General features: G+C 34.8%; 1 pseudogene; it reads left to right on the top strand.

Annotated features, from left to right (window-relative positions):
- Positions 1 to 4,526: 4,526 nt before the first annotated feature.
- Positions 4,527 to 15,398, top strand: LOC139769319 (2-aminoadipate transaminase-like; annotated as a pseudogene).
- The last annotated feature ends 4,780 nt before the right edge of the window (positions 15,399 to 20,178 follow it).

The raw sequence follows: 20,178 nt of genomic DNA, 5'->3' as shown, positions 1-20,178 counted from the left end.
CCAAAAGATATTCAGAAATCAATTGATTGATATGAATCCTTTACAGGTATATTAAATATAAAAGATAAGACGAAAAGGTATATTTTGAAGTTCTCGCCCTAGAAGTACATCTACATCTACCTATTCAGTAACGTTTAAAAAAATCATTGACGGATGACGAATGAGAGCACGATATAATAGACACAATATAAGTAAGAACAGTAGGTAGTAGGTACTCCGTCAAGAAGTTGGAAATAAATATGGCGATTTACACAACTAATAACATGGCGATTGTCATGGTAACTAATAATAACCGAAGCTGGAAAACACAGGCAACAGGAACAGAGAATATTATTCTGTTCCTGTTGCCTGTGTTTTTCATTGTGTATGCAGCTTGAAGGGCGCTCGCACAATCAACAACATGGCGGATAGTTTACCACAAAAATCAAAGGCACAAGAAGTGTACCTGCTGTTCTTACTTATACTGTGCAATAGAGCTGTTTTCTTTAGCTGCAGTACGACAAATTTTGCATTTAAAATAAGTGTTACAAGAAAGCATTAGAGAGTGAAAGAGGATAGTTAAAAACTGTTACAGAAAAAATACAGAATATGCAGCTGAAGAAAACGGACTTGATGATGCGATAAGGCGGAATAGAAGCTAACAAAAAATGAAAAACGGAATCCGCCTGTACCCCTATTCTGTAACTCTTAACGACTCACCTCTTCGTGACTTTGTTCACGTTCGATATTAGCCAGACTGGACCGCGAGCTACGTCTGGTGCACGGAGAAAAAGTTACGGTTGCTACAACAGAATAATAATGTTAATTTTCGCCCATCCATACAAAAGGGTTATGGAAACCATAGTACTCTGGAAGTGACCTATATGGTTGCCCTAACCTTAGTGAGGGTAGCTACTATATGGATGTTGCAACCATAATATATGGATGTTACAACCATAATGAACAAATATTCACCCGACAAAAAAAATTATTTATTTCGAAATTTTATTACTATTTTTTAACTAAATTTGTTTCTTAAGATGCATCTATGATTATAAATATTTTCTCGTATTTGAAAAAAACACTTACCTTGGTGGGATTCGAACTCGGGACCTCTGGATCGTGAGCCAACTGCCTTACGTGGTAGACTACTTCTTAATTTAATGTAAGTGTTATATATAGTCTACATATGTCATAATCAGCGCAAATATATAATTTTTCAAAAATCATCTTAAGAAACAAATTCAGTTTAAAAAGAGTAATAAAATTTTGAATTAGATATATGATATAATATTTCTTAATGTCGGGTGAATGTCAGAAACCAGTGTCGGCTCATTACGAAATTTTGTGTTCGTAAATATATTTATGAAAAAAGTATATTTATAAAGTTAAAACATCCTTATCAAATCCACTTTATTCTATGCAGAAATTCTTTTGCGCGCGCAATGGAACTAAACTCTCAATCATGCAGTGATTCAGTGCTGTACCGTGCAGCTATATCTTATGGATCTCTCAACCATAATACTTGTGCTGCAGACCACATAAGAGAGATAGCAATAATCCTTTGGTTGAGGCAACCATATACGAGGGTATTGTAACCGAATGTCACGTATCGTAAGAACTACGGTTATGAAAACTGTATAAATGAGCATATCTTAACAGCTACATTCAATGTAATATCAATTTAACTTGAATTCACATACATTTCTTTTTCAATCATAGAGAATGTTGTTGTAACAACCGTAGCAATTTTCTCCGTGTGGAGCTCTTTTCGTCACTCAGCAGCTGTGCTACTTGTGCCTTGTTATCCAGCTCTACCAGCTCTATCAACTGCAAAAAAAATAAAAACAAATGGTCATATTATGAATCCTTATTATTATACAAATTCAATCAAATTTTAATTTCTATATTACTTTTTATTGTATTTGTATATATATATATATATATATATATATATATATATATATATATTTGCAAATTAAAATTAATAATATACCGTATATATATACACACACATACGTACGCACGCGCACGCGGTATGTATATTACAGTATATTATTAATTTTAAATTTGCAAAGTTTATATGGTTATTGATTATATGGTTTTAAGTTTCAATATTTGATAATCTAAACATTTAAAATTATTTAACCTCTGATAGCAAAGCGTGAGTGTGCAAAATCATGCAAACGTGTTGCTGAAACCAATTTATGTATTGCCACAAACTTTGCGTAAACATAAGTCGTATATCATCAAGAGCTAGAGAGAATTCCGCTAGAATTCATACTTATAATGCTTTTACAGCAAAGATATGTAAATTATTTCCATCAATAACATATAAACTGTACACCAATGGAATCTCCGAGCATAAAAAACTAGACACTGCTGGAAAAATGTGATAAATATTGAATAAACCGTTGCTTGAAGCAAATTCAATATTGTTGCTGAGCATTGGCGGACGCAGCTTTACGTGTTATTTGCGCGAACGCTCGTCACGAGTTTACAAACATATTTCATACATATGACAGACGTTTTGCTGTCTGGGACACAGTATAAGTAAGAACAGTAGACACACTTTGTGGCAACTATCCGCTATGTTGTTGATCGTGCGATCACGCTTTATTTTATATGATATTATTATCTTTTTATCTTATCCATAAACGTCTATGATCTTATCTTAATATCTCATACTCAGTTACCAGAAAGTTACCATGACAATCGCCATGTTAATGTTATTAGTTGTGCAAATCGCCATATTTATTTCCAACTTCTTAACAGAGTGTATCTGACGAGCGTGGCCTAGTAGACAGCGCACTGGTCTATTGAGCCAAAGGTCCCGGGTACAATGCCCGGTAGAGCTAGAAAAATTATATTCGCTCGTTCTCCTCTCGCAAACCACCGAGAGTATGTCTTGCCAAGAGAATTTCTCTAAAAAAATCTAGCCGTTTGGAATGGGCGTAGGTCCCATATACAATGTGTATAATCTACGTGCGTAACACATGTATATGAAGAGAAGTCACCACGCGCTGAGACACGAGTAATAGGATGATGATGAATAGAGTTTACCTACTGTTCTTACTTATACTGTGTCTGAGACATGTTGACTGTCAATGCTTCAAACAAACTTATTCTTAGGCTAATAAAGAATTTTTCAATCACAGGTTTCTTTACTTTATAATTATTAATTGTTAAAATATTGTTTGTGCATAATTATACATGTGTAACTTGGAGAAAGAAATTTTGTCAAGACCATGTGCGTATTAATTATATATCATTATTACACATGATAGTTAACATTATATGTTAACGTAAATTAAAATTAGAATAAAAAATTAATAAGAAAAAGGATGTTTTAAACGCAGATAAAAAAATAAACCGTGTAATTTTGCAATGTGCAAAGATCATGCAAGATTCCAGAATAGTGCTAAGCTTTTACTAACTTATTGTACGTGCTGCATGCTTGAAATGCAAAAAACCTCGTTAGTTGTATTATTTGCAATTCTACACGCGTATTATTTTAACAAAAGAATTAATACAAACGTTATCTACCTCTCTTTGAGATCTCATGGCGCAATCTTCGAGTGTCTTCATGGCCTCGCATTTACCTTGTCTTTGATATAGGGCGCCGAAGTTCTTTAAGGTAGTAGTAATAGTAGAATTCATCTTTACGGCCTTGTGCCAATCACCATACTCGCCATATGGTATGTTCTCCTTGTTTCTGTGCTTATTCTCCTTCCTCTCTTCAGTTACCTAAAACAAAAATCAAGATTAATCAGAAAACAATTTCTAAAAGCTTCAAGAATTCAAAAAAGTTAAATTAATACAAATTTAGTCCCCTCAACAATAAAATGTCTTGATGTAGAACAAATCTTAATATAAAGTAGCAAAAAACTTTGTTAACAGTGAACCACTGCCATATCTTAATTTTCACATTAGGTAATGTATTTAAAAATACAGGAGTTGAAATAATAAATTAATGCTGACCGTCACGTTTCCATTATTAGTTGTGTAATGTTGTCAAAGAGAGAAGTTTTATTGTTAATCCAAAAGTTTTAAGCTTTTTTTCATGAATCAATCTTTTAGAAGATATGTGATAATTCATAAGCTAATAATAGTTGATAACGACAATGAATAGAAGGGAAAAATAATTTCTGCATTTATCTACAATACTATTATAAGCGAAAATATAGGACACTTTAAAAGAACTTATTCAGATCTATCGAAATTGATATATCAATATCTATTCAATTTAATATCTCAATATCCATATCATATTGCTGATACTGAATTTTTTATTGTTTTTTATGATTTAAATATTGATTATATTAAATATTACGTTAAATAGTATAAACAATGATTAAAAATATTCATAACTGTGATCAAAAAATTAATTTTGTCCGAATTGTAATTTGTAAACTACTTATATGTATATACATTTTATTATTACCAGAAATTATTTTATTTGTAAAATAAAATAATTTCTGGTAATAGCCTACGCAATGTAAAATTGATTTATAAAAATTAAAACAGATTACACAACTTGAACTGACATGGATATTGTTCATGATCCACATTTGAGACACTTGTTCGATAGTGACCCAATATTTAATGTCTACAATCAAGAAGCTGTAAACTTGTCAGTCGGAGCACCTAGTCCTGACTTATTAAAACATTGTGCAGAAATGCTGAATAGATCCACACGACATAGACTGGTAAAAATAAAGTATTTTAATATTGCATTTATCTTTGCGTTTGACAGACAAAATATACTTGAACAATCAATACATATTCTCAATAACTTTTTGTATCTTTTTAAATTATTATCTTTAAAAACAATTTATTATCATAATGATATTTAAAAATAAGTTATTGTTAATCAAATAAAATCATTTTTATTTTTACTTTGTACTTTGTACATATGTCCGTTGCATTTGTTAAATCGTGCAAGTAATAATGTGACTACAACTAATATTAATAATTATTATTATGACTTATAGAAAATGGAGTCATAAAAGTTAAAAAAAATTACTTCTATAAGTAAAAAAAATATCTATATATTATAAATTTTTTTCAGAATCAGATAGCAGATTCAATTTTATTCATTCAAGTTAAAGTCCAATTAAAGCTGATTGTAATTAGTAATTATCAAATATTTTGATAAAAGCAAATCTCATGCAAATATTTAACAGAGTTTTAAATATTTTTTAAGTTAAGATTATAGATATATATATATAAAATGTAACAAAATGATACTTAAATAGTTAATGAACATTTTATGAAGATAAATAAACATTTTAATATTTGTTGCTTACATTTATGAAATATTTCATGACCTATTTCAGAAATAATATCCTAAAGTATTTATTGATACTTTGCAATCCATATTGATCAAAATAAATGTTGCCTTAGGAAGAAGAAGAAAAGGAAGGAAAATATTATCTCTTTCAATATAGTATCACAGCAAGTCTTTGGGAATGTCGCAATGGGTTAGCCAAGTTTTTGAGCAAACGGTATGGCAATTCCGTGATGAGAGAGCATCTAATATTGACATGCGGAGCATCGCACGGTCTTCAACTATTATTAAATACTCTCACCGAATGGAATTATCTTTGTAGAAGAAGTTACTTATATGATTGCTCTTGATGCTTTTAAACAATTTCCATTAATGAGAATAGTTACAGGTAGACGAGGTAGATGATACCTACTATAAATTTGTTATATATTTGTAAAACAAACAAAATAATGTCTAATGCCCGATTTCACCAACGTCGTTTAACTTTAACCTTAGTTTAACTCACTCTTTGTCTAATGTCCATTTCTATCAACGCAGGTTAATTTTGATCTTGGTTTAACTTACCTGTCATCTTTTCCTAGTTCTAAAAGTTAGAAAAAGATAGAAAGTAAGTTAAACCGAGATTAGAAGTTAATCTACATTGGTAGAAATCGGCGTAACAGTCTCCCTTATGCCCATTTTTACCAATGTAGATTAACTTTAATCGCGGTTTAACTTACAAGTATTTTTTTCAAACTCTTAGAACTCTTAGAACTAGGAAAAGATGACAGGTAAGTTAAACCAAGATTAAAATTAACCTGCGTTGATAGAAATGGACATTAGAAACAGACGAAGAGTGAGTTGAACTAAGGTTAAAGTTAAGCGTCGTCTACAATACACGGAGTAAGCGTGGAGTAAGGAGTAAGAGTAGACATAAGAGGGCTATTTTCGGTTTAAGAAAGCTGGCGTAAGAGCGTAAGCGAAATAAATTAATTTTATTTCTTACTCCTAATCTTATTCTTACGCTTAGTCCTGCCTACTCTTACTCCTTACTCCAGACTTACTCCACGTATTGTAGACCGGCCTTTAAACGATGTTGGTGAAACGGGCATTAATGTATTATAGATTTATAAAAATAAAAACTATACAATAAAAATATATATACATATAGTAAAAACATATATACTATACAGGGTGTCCCATTTTAAAAAACGCACCTCGATAATTCTTCAACGAAGCATTTTCAGCAAAAATGTTTGAGACAAAAGTTGTACGGTTTCGAGGGGCACATAAGATGGTGTCATTAGTTTGACCTTGAATAGTTGCTTAAAGGTCACGTAAAGGTCACCTTCAATTTCTTAAATAGAACCCCCCATATTGTAATATATCGTTTGAAAGGGCATAAGATAAGAAAAATTTTAGCGCAAGTTAGAGGTCGATACGTTGACCCATTCAAAAGTTATTTAGGGTTGTACACGCCCCAGTATAAGACGTGGGCTATATTAAGGCCAAGAAGGAGACACTGGTAAGAAATTACTTTGAAAAGAATATCTTTAATAAGATTGCACAAAATATCAAGTGCGATTGATTTTCAACATATCAGCAAGAATTCATAAATTATAAACGACATACATGATAAATCAGTATATTATAATTTCCTCTGTGAATAACTTTATAATCATCAAGTATGAGACATGTCTTATAGTCGATATTTCAATTATTTTGCGTAATTCACTAATGTGAATGAGATAAGTAATATCAAAAAGAAGAATACACACTTGTGCAAATGTCTCGTATTATTCGGTCACAGAGAATATTATTTTTGTCCAAACACAATAAACGAAATCAGATCAAAGATAAAAGCATAAATACAATAATTATATAAATCAGTGTGGAAAATAATTGCATCGAATAATGACTCGTATTCAAATTAAATGTAAAGAATTGGTAATTTTAATTAAGAAAGAAGTTAAACAGATTACTGTCGACAAGGTGAAATAAAGGAGTTGGTTGAATCCTTCAACAATATCTTATCTAATTATGAGATTTTTCAATAGAGACTGTTTCTTAATAAGCAAGTCATTATTTCATGCAATTTCAAAGAAATAATTATGACGCATCTCAACAAATTAAATTGCAGATAAGAATAAATTACTATTTCGTTCGTGAAATAGATGGAATATGAATTAACGCTTCAATGGAAATTGAATCAATCTGATAAATTAGTTGAATAATTAACACTTTATGAAATTGATGAATGTATTCATCAACGCATATGAATAAACGATGTATCTTATAAGCAAATTTACAAACTATTGAGTAAAGCAATATACGAAGCCCACTGAGTATATGTATCGTTATCGCAAAAAATTTATAAACTGAAATGTTTTTTACACTCTGTGTTAAGTCTTTTACCCAGAAAATGGATAAATAAACGTATCGAATATTAAACAATTTCACAGTTGAAAATTAGGAGTTGTCAGTGACTAGTATGACGAAACGCAAGATAATTAGAATCAAAATGTACTTAAATGTGGTTGCAACCAGCATGTAAATCCCTATCTAGTCATGTGGTTGCAACCAGCATGTAAATTTTAGTCCCTATCTACTATCTAGCAAAACCACTGCCAAGGGAACGGGCTTGGAAAAATTAGCGGGGAAAGAAGACCCTGTTGAGCTTGACTCTAGTCTGGCATCGTTTCATTACAGTGCCAGACTAGAGTCAAGCTCAACAGGGTCTTCTTTCCCCGCTAATTTTTCCAAGCCCGTTCCCTTGGCAGTGGTTTCGCTAGATAGTAGATAGGGACAGTGGGAATCTCGTTAATCCATTCATGCGCGTCACTAATTAGATGACGAGGCATTTGGCTACCTTAAGAGAGTCATAGATGATTTACATTGTAAATCATCGATTACTGACGTCCTTGTAACAAACAGACTATTAATGAATATTTGAACTTTTATACGGTATGTCCTGCCGTGAGGACTTATCTGAATTGGAAACTAATATGTCTCGCCGTGAAGACGTATATCATCTAAGATCTTGTATGTCCCTCCTTGAGGACTTGTTTCAACCAAGATCTATGCTTTCCCGCCTTGAGGACTGATTTCTGAAACCAAAGATTGTATCTAATGCAAACGTATATTTGCATTCCACCACTAGACGTATATCTAGTGGAATCAGTGGTTTTTACTCAGAAATCGTAAAGTTACCTGATTATAGAGATCCGCAGTATGCAGGAACTCATCTATAGAATAATTGGAAATGGCCAAATAATACAGTGTGCTCAATCTGAGGCCAGGGCGGTTGCCCTGCCTCGTGTACGTGATATCTCAATCTCCAGTAATGACCGCCCTAGGTCGTCAAGTCCTTTGCAGAAATGGCGAGAAGCCATAGAATAGCTGTAGGCACCTTCCTTCAACGTTCTCTGACGTGCGTAGAGATAGTGATGTGATGTATAGTATGCGTAGACAACCGCGTATCTATTACTTAACTTCACTTGTATCGATTACTTTCTCGCTTCTAGATAATTCGAATGGCGGAAGGCCCAAGACGTGACTTGTGAAAAGATGCGTACGGAACGACTGACTGTTTTCGAATGCCCGAATCGCCGGGCTGCACGAGCGCGCTTGCGCTTCCCCATGGTATAAATACAAGGGTATGCTCATCCCGTGGACACCCACTGCGCAGTCAAAGTGTGACGTCACATTCGGCTAGAGTCTGATTGGACCACAATTAAATATGGCCCTGGTGCTTGTTTAGATCCGGAGAAACGTGATTGTGGACATTAAGTATACAATGTCCTGTTCCGTGAAAGGTTGTGGCAATTATTACCGAAAAACAAAATTGCTTAACGGAAACAGCATAAAATATTTTTCGTTTCCAAAAGATTTTACGATCGCAGCTAAGTGGCTTGCAGCATGCGTAAAACAAAACGTTAACCTCGACGTTAACATTAAAAAAAGTAAGATTTTATATTTCTTGTAAATGTACAAATATAATGAAGTATACTGCATATAATTTTGTGTTTAGATATGATATGTTCCCAACACTTCGATGCATCATGCTTCGTACAGCCGTCGAAAGAAAAGTCCCTTTTCTATGCTCAAAAAAGACTAACAAAATTGAGACCAGATGCAATTCCTACGTTGCGTTTAATGTGTGACGCGCCGCAAATGGAAGCTGTTCGTTGTAATAAAAGATCATTGCCATTAATTGATACGTCGGATATGTCAGAATTAATATGCAATGACACATCAACTTCGAAATCAACATGCAATGACACATCAACTTCGGAATCAACATGCAACAATACAGTGCTATTTGCCACATTTGGCGATGATATACCTGTGTCAAAAGAAATCCAGTCGATCCACAATACTATAACAGCGTTACCATCTACATCAAAGGATGTAACTGCTCTCTTGAAGAAACTGTGAGTTACAAACTAATATTTAGAAATTTTTCAGGTCATTATATGAAAGAATAATGTTGGTTTTTATTGTTTACTTTCAGTAATAGTGTTGAAGAGCAATTAGCAGCAACACAAAAGAAGTTGCTTATGTACAAAGAAAAAGAGAGGAAAGGCGACGAAAATGCGGAAACAAAAATATACCAGATACTCGGAAAAATATTTACTCCGGGGCAAATACGGATGTTACTAAACCCATCTAAGAAACGTATATCATGGTCTCCAGAAGATATAGCAAGTGCTATATCGTTACGATCTATCAGTCCGAAGGCATATCGCTATTTAAGGAATGTTTTGCAAATACCGCTCCCTGGTCCATCAACGCTCAGAAGGTGGGCAAGTTCTATCAAAGCAGAAACAGGTGTTATATCGTGTGTGCTCGAGTGCATGAAACAGAAAGGGAAATGCTTGAAAGATTCTGAAAAACTGGTAGTAGTAACATTCGATGAGGTCTATTTATCTAATAAAATTGCTATAGATCACAAATGTGAGCAAGTCGTTGGACCTCACAAGACGTGTCAATGTATCATGGTACGAAGCTTGTTTTCCAATTGGAAGCAGCCAGTGTATTACAACTTTAATGAACCTATGTCTAAGAGCACGCTTTTGCACGTTATTTCGGAAATGTATAATATAGGCTATACGGTTATTGCTGTGACGAGTGATATGGGTTCGGGTAATATGGGATTGTGGTCAGAAATGGGAATAGGAATTGCACCTAAAAAATGTTACTTTCAGCATCCTGTTTGTATTGAACTCCAAGTTTTCGTATTTGCAGATATGCCCCATCTCGTTAAGCTGGCGCGTAATCATTTCCTCGATAAGGACTTCAACGTTAACGGAGTAATTTTAAGTAAAAAAAGTTTAGAACGATTGTTAGCTATTAATATTAAGGATTTGAAAGTGGCGTTCAAAATATCTCAGTACCATTTAGACCTGCAAGGTACTGAGCGACAAAAAGTACTTCCAGCTGTGCAGCTACTGTCTGCTACTACCGCTGCTTCATTACGATGGTGTGGACAAAAAGGTTTTCTCGAAAATGTAGAGTGGATGGAAACAGCACGTATGATCAAATTGTTGAATGACTGGTTTGATATATTCAACTCAAAATCGATGTACGGCAATCATTCAGGAAAAAATGCATATGGCAAAAACTTAGAGGAACAAAATGCAATACTTCACGAAATGACGTCTTTCATGTACGAACTAAGAGTAGGAAATCACAAAAGTTTAATGTTATTTCAGAAAGGGTTCATCGTGAGCAGTAATTCTTTGGAACAATTATTACCGTATTTAATTGAGAAGTATTCCACGGCTAATATTGAATATGTGATAACAAATCGGTTAAACAAAGATGTATTAGAAAATTTCTTTTCTTTTATAAGATCGAATGGTGGTGGTGCGAATGATCAACCAACAGCCTTAGATTTTAAGTATAGAATAAAACGCTATATATTAGAAAAATTTTCTACGACTATTTTCTGCAAAAATACAAATGTCACAGAAAGCGAACGAAATGTATCCTGTTTAATATCTCCGCTTAACGATGATAATTGTGAAGAGTATATTTTAAGTAATATGTTAGCACCGTACACAAACGAAAACGAAACAACCGATCTTCATATCGAAGAAGAATTCTTAACAGAAAATGAAATTAATAATAATAAGGAAAATCGCGTTCCATGCTTCAATTCAGCAACATATATTCCTACTTTAGAAGAAGAACAAATACTAAAATCATTAGATGAAATGGAAATTGTCGACAATATTGAGGATCAAGGTTTATTATATGTAGCTGGCTATGTAGCATATAGATTCAAAAGTAAACATGACACACTAGGTATTAAAACATGCGAGCTACCAATTGTCAATGATCTAGATTGGTTACAATTTATTTCCCGAGGGAAATGCATGTACCCATCGCCTGATCTTTTAAAAGCTGGACATGTTATGAACACAAAATTCTCCAAGTATCACGGTTCAAAGCTTAGGAAAGACAAATTCATCTTCAAGAAACTTACGGATAAAATAGAAATTGCATTAAAACCTATCGAACTGCCAAGAGAGGTCTTGCTATGTCTTGTTAGGACAAGAACCTACATTAGGGTACGCGAAATTAATCGAACCATTGCTTTAGAAAATAGATTTAAGAATAAGAAAAAGAAGTTAACCAAATTTACGAATAATAAATCTTTTTCGTAGCATCTTTATATATGTTGTTATTATTATTGTTGTCATTTAATCCCTATAAAGTGATATGAGGAGGAAAGCTGTCAAACAAAGCAAAAAAAATATTAACATTGTATTTGTTTTGTAAATTTTTCTATATTTATTAAGTTTATAATGTTTATTTATGTTATATTTTATTACAGGGTATTTATTAATTCATAAACTATTACTTTACAACAGATTTTTTCTTTGCAAACTTGAAATTAAAATAATATATCTGACGAGAATGCCGCTAACATAAGCTGTTTGGAAACAGCAGTTTTAAATTTACCGCTTATCTGTGACGTCACACTTCGACAATTCTGATAGGTCGCGTGCGCAAGAGCATACCCTTGTATTTATACCATGCGCTTCCCCACCTTATCCTCAATCACGTGATGCACGCGTGATGCAGGAATCGGTGCGCAGTGTTACCAGCTCAAATGCTCTTGCGATAGTGACAAAGCAGGCATGACCCGCCCTCTCGTGTGTGTTCATGGAACCGTTTAGTACCTTCCGTTAGAAACTAGATGGCTGTAGCGCTCTCTCTCTCTCCCCCCCTCCCCCTCCCCCTCCCCCTCTCCCTCTCCCTCCCCCTCCCTCTCCCTCTCCCTCTCCCTCTCTCTCTCTCTCTCCTACTTATCAACTCTGACGTGCGTTTCAAACAAGGGTCAAAAATTGGCTTTTTCGAACTTTGACCCTAAATAACTCCCAAAAAACTTTTGAATGGGTCAACGTATCGACCTCTAATTTGCGCCAAAATTTTTCTTATTTTATGCCCTTTCAAACGATATATTACAATATGGGGGTTCTATTTAAGAAATTGAAGGTGACCTTCACGTGACCTTCAAGCAACTATTCAAGGTCAAACTAATAACACCATCTTATGTGCCCCTCGAAACCGTACAACTTTTGTCTGAAACATTTTTGCTGAAAATGCTTTGTTGAAGAATTATCGAGGTACGTTTTTTAAAATGGGACACCCTGTATAGTAATTAAAATAAGATATAATGTATCAAATGTATGGCTGAGTTTCTAAATTCATTGCCAGCGCTGAAAATCTATACCTTACGTGTATATAGACTTCCAACTCTGGAAATCTATACTACACGTAACGTATACTATAGATTTTCAACGCTGGCAATGAATTTAGAAACTCAGCCTATATGTATATAATCCTGTATATATAGATATAAAAATATAAATAACATAGATATGTTTTTATAATATTAGACATTTTATAAAAAATTCTATGTAAAAATGTTAACTAAAGTGTCTATTATTGTTTTTATTTCATATAGTGCCAATGAAGGATGATGCAGTAGATCTAGATGCACTTAAAAAAATAATAATTGAAGAGAAAACAAAAGGCAACTTTCTTTTAAATCAGAAAATATTCTGGGCGATGTTTTATACAATACCAATTTTTCATAATCCAACCGGAATGACATTGTCACCTGGTAATTTAAATATTGCTGTAAATGTATATTTTAAATTGTCGTAACCATACAATCCACTGTATTTTGTGTCAGAACAATTTGCGATTCCATTATCTATATTTTTTCAACCAATATACTTATATATGTATACTTAAGTATATATGTACTTTAAATTTTTATACTTTAAAAGAACAAAATTTTATAATCAAAAGTGTTCAAAATCTAAAGTTCAAAAATTTAAAGTACATATATATTTAAGAGTAAAATATATAAGGTAAATATACCAATGCCTGGACACGTACCTATATCTGGACATTTTTATTATTTTAATCCTTAAATAAGTTATAACGTGAATTAAAATCAAAGAATCAAAGATAAAAATATTTTTCTTGTATTATATTTTTATCTTTGATTTTAATTCGCGTTGTATTTATTTAAGAACTAAATTATTTTAGAAACTAAAATGATAAAGGTGTCCAGACATAGGTCTTAAGTGTCCCGTCATTGGTACCTTACTTCTTGAGATACATTAACATAGATTATTTTGTCAATTTTATTTCTCGGTAGATCAATCCAAGCGTTTAGTAGAGATTGCACAAAACAATTCCATAGTGGTAGTCTGCGATGATGTGTACAATTTGCTTTATTATGGGCAAGGACCTCCGCCACGACGTTTATTTTCTTACGATGATCCAAAAAAACCAAATTATAAAGGAGGGAACGTTGTATCAAACTGTTCGTTCTCTAAAATCTTTTCACCAGCGATTCGCTTTGGATGGATTGAATGCAGTCCGCGTGTTGTGAACATTGTGAAAACATTGTAAGGGATCTTATTTTCTTTTTCTTTAAAAAAAAATTGTTCATTAAAAAATTGTAAATTATGCGAAACTATTTAATGTGTCAACGATTTACAAAAAAGTCTAAATAAAGTTAATTATTGAGTATTAGTAATCTTTTATATATTATCGTGCGTTATATCGATTGACGAAAATCTTGTGACTTATTATTGTAACTGTCTTAATTAATGCATGTCTTTTAACTTTTTTTTAAGGGCATAATGTGCAGTGGTGGTGGAGTTAATCATTGTTTCCGGAGTAATTGCAAGTTTGCTTCATGAAAATCTCGAAAATGAGTCTGGATAAGATTATAAAGATCTACAAGGTACGTTACATCATCTGTGTACTATAAATATTTTTATGCTTCAAAAAGTGTATCATTATATAATTTAACAGTGATTATCGTACAGCAAATCTTTAATAGGTATTTAATTATAAAAATAGATTATGTATGCTCTCATAATTTTGATAATTTATTTTAATATGAAAATTGTTCTTACATATTGTTAAACTATTATATAAAAAGTAGATAAAAATAAAATAAATAAAAGTCAACTTACAGGAACGATTAGATATCCTTTGTAAGACACTGGATCAATTTCTGCCAAACTGTTGTTGTTTATATCAACGACCAGGTGGTTATTTCGTCTGGATCCATCTTCCGTCAGGTATAACGAATCTTTTTCCCATACAATTCCTGTAATACAGTATAACTGAGTAAATTCGAATATAAAATTTTGAAATAATTATGTTACAATTTTAATATTGTTTTCTTTTTTAATTATATTTTTATATACTTATAATTTACTTCATTTTTTGTAAATTATCTTTTTTTAAAGATATAGATGCTACCAAATTCATCAAATGGTGTCAACGGGAATATAAAGTATCAGCGATACCAGGTGCTCGATTTTCATATAAGGGTGAAGCAAAAAATGTTTTACGTATAAGTATAGGCTTTCACACGAAAGAAGTTTTGGAGACTGCGACACAAACTTTATGCAAGGCGCTTTTGACGTATATGAGACATGATGTTAATTGTAAAAAGGATATTATAAATAAGAATGATTCAAAGACATAAGCAAAATTGTTTAACCAGATCAGGATTTAGAAAATAGAATAAAATATATACAAAAAATACGTATATGTACAGTAGTTCTAGACTATTACCTACTTCGTATCTTATAAATAAAATAAAGAAAAGAAAAAGTATTACGTATAACATATAAGTATTATAAATATAAATATTATGTACATGTGATAATATATATATTATTACATATACGACAACAATTGATATATATTATATATATATATATATATATATATATATATATATATATATATATGAAGTGTACAGGGGAAAAAACGATCAATGTCCATCCGAAGTAATTTCGAGAAAAACACAATTTTAAGTTTCAAGACATCTTAGGAAACTATTTCAAAAGGTACTGGCAGTGAATATCAGAATGCAGTTACTTAATATGTTTACATCGTATGTTGGACTGATGGTTCTTCCCCACAAGTGTGTGAACTATGATTGTTTTTCCCCTGTACCCTTCACATGTATATTTGTTTTCACGTCTTTTTTTCTTTCGCGCGCGAGGCGCAAGACGGATCAAAAGGGGAAGACGGGAGAGTAAGGACGACGGGTTTCTCGAGCTGTCTCGAGCTGATCCCTCGCCGACCCTCGCACGATTAAAAAACCACACGTTAAACAAATAACTGAGCGCGAGACGCGTACTCCTCGCGTCCACTAATTTCCAGAATTCGCGAGAATCTAGAATCTAGATGCAAAACCGCGATAGCCAATTTAGTTGGTCGTGCGAGGGGCCGGCCAGCTCGACCTAACAAGGGGAAACGTGAAACAGAAATAAACATGAGATAGAATTAAACGTGAAAAGGCAGTAAACGTGCGACAGAATCAAACACGAAATATACGATGCGTTACGCTCGGCGCGCACGGAGTCGATCTCAAAAACCGCGATTACGCGAAAGGATTTCTGTCGCCAGTAACACGAACAGCGTACGTCACGACGACGTCCAACGAGGCGCACTAACGAATAGCGAATAATGCGCGATACCTGCGATAACACTTATCACTACGCGATCACATGAATCCGCGGCAACACTCAACATAAAAAAGGCGCAACAATATTTAACGCAATTATACTCACAAATCTTAACGCGAACGAGGGATATGGACGCCCACGCGAAACGCTAAGTACGCAATACGCGAGTAGGTACATCCGAGGTGCCTGTACTTTCAACGCGAAACGCGAAACGCGACTCGCGACGTACTTAAAACGCGACAACAATTGAAGATATCAATCTCACCGATCCGCTGATCCTGGCTTCTCGCCGCTGCTTCTCGTCCTTCTCGAAAGCCTCTCAGAAAGATCGCGCTGAAACTTCTTACCACACGTCTATACGCCGAAAGGACGAACCGGAAGAGATGATCGAACAAACGCTGCTCGATACAGTCGATACCGCGACAGGCGCGATACCGGATCGATGGTATAGTGGGCACTGCGCAAATCTTCTGCGCGATCGACGACCAATTAGGGGCGAGTTCCGCGGATTCGCGAGCTCGCCACGGTCCCCGTCGCGCGCAGTGCGCAGTGTCGTATGCAGTCGGTCCTACGGGGGTGCTTCGTGACCCCGCGCCTTCGCAATGGCATTTCGAAATTTCTGCCGAGCGCTCCGGACAGCCGGGCCTCATAGGCCGGTATTCATAGTCGGATCTTATATTTAAGACCGAATCACAGAGCCGTATTAGCATCTTAAGACATTACTTAACCTTTAGAGGCCGGGAAAAGGACTTGAAGACTTTTTTTTTTTTACTATTTTTCCCTTATTCAACACACAAATTTTGCCTGAAAACATCAAATAGCTTGTGTTTTTTGGGTGGTCGATATTTCGACCACCCCCGGCCTCTAAAGGTTAAGACAGTCTTGAAATAAGATCCGACTATGAATACGGGCCATAGTCCAGTCAAATTAGACAAAAAAAAGGCTTTTGCTCGGAAGTGAAGCGGGATCAGTGAAACCTTTTTAGGGTTGTTGGGGGGATGTAGAAGAGCTTATTTCTGAGTTTTCGGGTTAATCGGACCGATGGGTTTTTAAGGGGCGGAGGGGGAATAAAAAATTTCGTTTTTTTGCAATAACTCGGCGAATTTTGACCGTATATGATTTACTAACCCCTCATTTTGTAGCTCTTTTAAAGCCCTACAATTCATTTCGTGAATACCCTAACCTAAAATCAATATTTGTCGAGTTCTAGCCGGTGAAAGTGGAAAAAAATGTATTTTGTCGCGGTTTTTTGCGTTTATCTCGTTTCAATTAATAGATAGAAATGTGCCGCCACTGACAAAGTTGTAGGGCTTGAAGAGACCTACAAAATGAGGGGTCAGTCGTTCAGATTCGTTAAAAATTGAAAGTCGCTAGGAAAAATGTTTTGTTGTACAAACCAAAATTTTGTTCTAACAACAAAAAAATTGGGTTAAAATATGCCCAACAAAACTGTTTAGTTGCTGTAAACAAATATCTGTGTTACTTATGTTTTGTTGTTACAACGTAATACTTTTGTTATAGCAACCAAAAATATTTCGTTGCTGTTAAAAAACGACTTAACTAAACAGTTAGTTAAGACGTTTTCTCACTCCGCTACGCGGCGCATCGCCGGTATTTTTCTCGTAAGGAAGATTCGACATCGACCCTTATATCTAGGGCAGCTCAGCGGGTCTTCTCCAGCATTCAAGCTTGTCAGTTAGAGCGTGCTCACTCCTGACAACCTACCCCACATAGTATATACACATAATTTAAATATATAATGTTTACTAGGTGCGCAACTAAGTTTCCGGGTTTTTTTGATCAATAAAAAATGGAAAATTTCAAGAGAAATACAAAAAATGGTTTATTCAAAGTATCGTCCCTCGCTAGCTATACATTTTCGCCATCTCTCTGGCAATACATGAATACCGCGACAATAAAATGACGCGTCTTTGGACCGAAACCATTCATCCAACCAATTTTGCACTTCTTCGAAATTGGTCAGGTGTAGCCCAGCCAAGCCATGCGCCATCGACCGGAACAAGTGATAATCGGAAGACGCCAGGCGAATACGGCGGGTGCGGTAGCAGATCCCATTTCAGCGTTTTGATGGTGTCCTGGACGATGGAACTGCGATGGCACGGAGCGTTGTCGTGCTGCAATATCACTCGTTCGTGTCTCGTGTCCCATTCTGGCCGTTTTTCGAGCAATAATGTATGGTTTAAATTGATCAGTTGTTGTCGGTAGCGATGCCCATTGACAGTTTCGCCCGGTTTCAGCAGCTCATAGTACACGATTCCTTTCTGGTCCCACCAAACGCAGAGCATTGTCTTCTTTCCAAAACGATTTGGCCGTGCCGTCGATGTTGATTCTTCACCAGGTGAAAGCCACAATTTTTTGCGTTTGGGATTCTCTAAATATATCCACTTCTCATCACCAGTAACAATTCGATGAAGAAAACTCTTTCTTTCATGCCGCAAAAGCAAAATTTCGGAAGTGGCTCTTCGATTTTCTATCTGTCTCTCAGTCAACTCATGCGGCACCCATTTTCCTTCCTTTTGAATTTTTCCCATGGCATGTAAACGTTTGGAAATACCTTGGTGAGTCATGTTTAATGCCTCCGCAAGTTGATCTTGTGTTTGCGTATCATCTTCATCCAATAACGCTTGCAGATCGGCGTCCTCAATTGTTTTTGGTCTTCCGGAGCGCTCCTTGTCTTCAGTGTCGAAATCGCCACTTCTGAAGCGTTTAAACCAATTTTCACAGGTAGTTTTCGATGGTGCATGTTCGCCGTAGGCCTCCTCAAGCAAACGACGTGCTTCAGCTGCATTTTTTTTTCAAGTTAAAGCAGAAAAGCAAAGCTTCCCGCAAATGCTGTTTATTTAGCACAAAACTCGACATCTCCGTTGTTAGAAAAAATATTTTTGCGTTGCGATATGTGTTTATATAACGACTGGTTATTGTTAACAGATGTCCAAGCTATAACTTCAGACAACTTCAGACATGTAAGTCGAGTACATGTGTTATTGGTGCCATCTATGTGTGAAACCCGGAAACTTAGTTGCGCACCTAGTATATATATTATGATTTATATATACCGGGTGAATCTTAATGGATGCACCAACTTTTTACCATAGGAGATGAGTTACCGACCGCAACTGTAATGAACCGAACGATCCATAGGTGACACCAGCTTGAATCGACCGCTTCGATCGACGAGTCCGAGGTGATGTACAGGCAAGTTAAAAACTGTGAATCAAATAACGTATATCGTATGTACATACTTTTCTAATATATCCAACTGTCTTACGCATTTTTCTTTTTACATATAATTTTATTTAATAACACGATTTCTTATTATTCTCCATCTATGCGCAACGTATTTACCGCATGTACTACGTTTACGCGAGCGTTACTTTTGTAGTAACTTACGATAATTCACTCGTTTACGCAGAGTAAATTATCGTAAGTTACTACAAAATTTCCTTTACGCGAAGGAATTATCGTAAGTTACTACTGAAGTAACGCTCGCGTAAACGTAGTAATATAGTACGGGATCCGGCCGCGTGATTTATACGTTTATCTGTTATTTTATCGAAATGCGATTTTAATGGAAGTTTACATATCAGGTCATACATCGCGGCCGGTGTGCCTAGCAAAATCTTGCCGCAAGTACCCTCAATTAGAGCCGTTTTAATTAAATTTTTTTAGACAACTTCGTTTATTTGTTTGCGAAGGAAATGAAGCGTCATCTAAAAGAGAGTGCTCTAAAAAACTTGAAAAAAATAGGTCGCCATCTCTCAGTCTGCCGCAATCTCCTGGCAGCCAGGTGCAAAAAGGTCCTTTTTCGTTAATTATCAACGTTCATCGTGTATCGAGACAATTTTTACACAAATTGAAGCTAAATTTTTCCTCTACACGATGGAA

Source organism: Temnothorax nylanderi, unplaced genomic scaffold (genome assembly GCF_030848795.1).
Source record: "Temnothorax nylanderi isolate EJ_2023f unplaced genomic scaffold, tnyl_v1.0 TNYL_tig0022_pilon, whole genome shotgun sequence".
Taxonomy (NCBI): domain Eukaryota; kingdom Metazoa; phylum Arthropoda; class Insecta; order Hymenoptera; family Formicidae; genus Temnothorax; species Temnothorax nylanderi.
This window is presented reverse-complemented; position numbering and strand designations above follow the sequence as displayed.